Source organism: Fragaria vesca, linkage group LG6 (assembly GCF_000184155.1).
Source record: "Fragaria vesca subsp. vesca linkage group LG6, FraVesHawaii_1.0, whole genome shotgun sequence".
Classification (NCBI taxonomy): Eukaryota; Viridiplantae; Streptophyta; class Magnoliopsida; order Rosales; family Rosaceae; genus Fragaria; species Fragaria vesca.
The window spans coordinates 26,253,732-26,258,069 of NC_020496.1; positions in this window are offsets into that span (position 1 = coordinate 26,253,732).

Sequence of the window (4,338 nt, forward strand, 5' to 3'; positions counted from 1 at the left end):
GAGGAAAAATCTTAGGGTGCCATGTCCACTGTTGGTGTGTTCAGAGCTCCGCCATTGGCCGGTGTCAAATATGGGCGACAACGGCCAATTTCTCGAAAATTTCTACTTTATGCAACAATTTGGTTGTCGCCGATAAAATCATGTGCAACAACTGAAATATCTTCGTAAACTTTTTCGATGAAGTTTAGGTTTTCAGTTGTCACATCGAACTTCACCGTTCTTTTTATTTTCTCTTGTAATAGAATGCATGCAAGACGGAGTGATCCGGATATCTACCCTCTTCATATACTATCATGCATGTGATCATCACTATTGAAAAACTTAATAATCAGGATTATTACTTCAAATTAAGCAGAAGCATATATATGATGCCCAAGTTCTAGTAATGGTGACTGTTTACTCCAGTCTTAGGAAATCTGCGTGATTGAGCTGTTTTATATGAATTCATACATTTCTATGTCCTTCACTACTACCATATATATTCGGACGTATCTTTCACATATTTAACGTACCATGTATAAATTCATTTCAACCTGCATGCCAGGCCGGACCGCTGTCATATTGAAAAAAAGCGATGCTTGTTTGATTATGTTATATATAATGGGTGCTGTTAAATGTACTCAGCAAATTGTTACGTAAACCCAGCAAAATTTACACCTAATAACGTTTCCACTAATACCCTTGTTGTAAATTAAACCCAGCAAAAATCACACTCGACAAATCTCATGTTCAAGAACCCACACCCATCGATCACCTTTTCGAATGGTCTCTACCCGTCACCTACTCTGATCTCCACGTATGATACTCTTTTGCTCTAAAACCTCTTAATTAGTAGCTAAACAATTGATTTGTTTAAAATCTCCCAAATCTTCTTTCCCTGAAAGTTAGTTTCTCTTTACTCTTGATTCAAGGTAAGGAACCCCTCACAGAGGTTTATATAAGTAAAGTTGGGGTTTACAAGATGCTGGGTGTTGATAATTGTGTCATTAAGATGCACTTGGGATCTTCTTCCTACTTCCTGGGTTTAGTAGTTGATGATTGATGTATATTTAATGTATTGTATTTGAGAAACTTGTCCTTACTAAAACATGAAGCTTTAATTTTGTATTGAAGCTGGATTATTTAGGGAATTGATTCTTCAAGAACGCAATTATTGATTCTTTAAACTATTTAATCTAAGTAGAAATTTGGAGATAATAAGGTCTGCAAGGACTAAGTGTCCAGCGGTAGCAACAGATCAAAGAACATCCCTACTTCAATCCTCCCCAACATCTTTTCGCATGCCAACATAATCTCTTTAATTTGTTTCAGTTGTTGGAAGATAATTGCAATGGTAAGATGATCCACAAATCTGATGCTTCAAAGGAAGCACCCATATGTCTCAATAGATAATGCTGAGTTTATTTTAAAGGTATTATAGGAAAAATTGCTGGGTGTAATTAGAAGTTACGTCATTTTGCTGAGTGTAAAAAGTTTGTTGGGTCTACATAGCAATTTACTGGGTACATTTAACAGCATCCTATATAATTATGTCAAGAGTCTAGTGTGTGTATATATATATATATATACACGTTGGTTTGCTTGATCCTAGTTGTTACATTATATCACTTATATGTAATCGAGCTAGTTGTAATGTTATTGAATGCATGACAGGCAATGTGGTACACATGCCCGTTTGATGCAATTCAAATCATCAACTTACCAAAGCATCGATCCAATAGGGAGCAGATAATGGAAAACTCACTCTCTCTTTTTTGAAAGGGGAAAACTCACTCTTTAAACGTACATATATAGGCTAGGTTTGTTCCTGTATTACCACTTTGCTGAGAAGTACCAGTTTCAGACCCTTGCCGTTAGGTTTTTGTGTGCTGAACTTGCAGAAATACACCATAATTACAAGCAACTCAAATTCTTGTATTTGTAATTCTATTGAACTCTTTTGAGTAACATAGCCCACAGACGGCGTGGTAGTTTATTTCTGGTTTAAAATTTGGGAGATTTTTTAGTTTTGTTTTGAAAGATAATGAATTGCATGCAGTTTGCTGCCTATACAATGTTCACTAGTAATTTGTCGGACTCAAACTCAACTTCGATCCTCTATGCATGTATCAAATGGCATGCTCGCTCCTCGCTCCTTCTTCAGGTTTTTATTTTTTATTAAACGTGATTCTCATGGTAGACCGATTTTAGCCTCTGTCAAACGATTAGGTAGGTTCAATATATACTCTGTGTGCAGAACCCTTTGCCTTACGCGCGAGCCGGCCACCGGCCTACTGGCCTCTTCTCTTCAAGTTCAAAGCGATTTAAAGGTTCTTATAATTGATTGTTTGAATGTACAATACAATAAAGTATGTTCAAGTTACTCTAGTTGAATATATTAAACATATTGCTTCGACATTTCGTACTGAGGAGTTTACACATAACGGGCGTGAATCTAATTTTAATTTGCAGCAGCAGTTGAAGCACATATAGACATCACACTATTGTTGGAAGCTGGGCTATTTATCCTCCTACAGTCACAAAATTTTGATAGTTCTTCCTTGGGTTGTGGAAGAGGCTTCTGTTTGTACTTTGTAGTTGTTTGTTTTCCCTTATATATAATCAGGAAAAAAGAAAAATTCATTTCATGTACGCATGTAATGCTATAGCTTATCTTGCCTTTTGAGTTCTTGTGTTTGAACATTAATTAATAATTAAGAAGTAATCATCAAAGACAAACATCCAACCAATTATATGAAACAAATATATAGGAACAAAGATTTGGAAGATAGCGATTGTACACGGAAATACAAAAGCTTATTCTACATATCATTATTTCAATATATTGTTCAGTAGGAAAGACAGCAAATTAAAACTTTTGGAAGACCTCAGATTCTCTTTCTCATTTTATTGTCAATCGTGTGCTTGGTATGACAAACTGGATGCCTAATTTGTTCATCAAATATTGGAATTTCCTACTCAGTTCTTCTTCTGACATGGTTGGGAATTCGTTACCTCGATCTTCTTCCAGGGTATGCCTGATTTGTTCCTTAAAAGTTGAATTCTCCTACCCAGTTCTTCATCTGACAATTCGTTTTTTTTCGGAGTACGTACTTGAGTTTCTTCGTGCTTCTCCAGTACTGTCTCCAACCTCATAATATTGCTCTTGCTCTCGTCGATAGCCATTCTTTTCATCACCTCCGACTTGTAAGCTTCTGCTTGAATACATATGTTTGTGTTACCACCTTTTGACTGTACCTCAACTTTCCTCTTTTCTTGGACAACAATTTCATCAACACTAGGGTTTTCTTCATGCTCGTCTTCAAGCACAGTTGGACTGTTTTCTCGGTTTTCTATATTTTGATCCGCAACCTGGTGATCAGTAATGGTGTGCTTGATTACTTCACGAGGGAATTCCGAAACAAATGGGGAAGTAGTTTCAGCATGCATATCCATCATATACACTTCTTGGTGATTATTTTGGACGTGCTTTTTGTCTTTGGAATAAGAAGAGTAGTCGACTGTAATGATAAACAACAGGGTGTTTAACATCGCAAACAACCCCAAGTTTTGGTAGAAGAGAGTGGAGGGAGAGAGGTTGAAAATATAGAAGATGGAAGTGTACATTACTATAGAGAAGAAGAAGGCAATCAAGGATGTCGGAATAAGTTTATAGAGGGCCATGATTATGGATAGACAAGAAGCTCGAAACCTAGGGCTTTAATACTTGTTGCACGATTTCTCTCCAATCTTTGAAAACGATCGACGAAAACCCTAGCTATCTAACTTCTCATGCTTCTCATGGCGTTGAGATGGAGGATTATATATAGATGAATTGAAGGTCCTTGTAAGGAAAGAATCCTTATTGATTCATAGTGATCGACTAGGGATATATGTAAGTAAATCTACTTTGATTAAGTTAGTTGCAGAGAAAGATATCGTCTCATAAGACTTACCCGTATTGAGGTATCACATACCATATTTCCGTATTTGGCTTTGTTCTTCCAACTATGTTCGAGTTATTCCTAGTAATTTTCGAGGACCGTGATGGAATGTTGGATTGCAATTACCAAAAATCGACAACCCTAAATCCCTAACGACACAAGTAAAGTAAATAACAATTTTGACATGATGATTAGGAGTAACCACGCGGTAGTAAATCTCCATAATAATAAAAAGCTCTAAGAAAATGAGTGCGGCTATTAGGACCACCAAATTTGTTCACTAGACCGCACTCTATTGTGAATTATTAAATGACATATATATCCTCATACACAATGACTATTAAGGACAATAATTATATAAAAGGAAATATTATATTTATTCTCTTTAGACTTTCCAATTAAATAATAATTGATT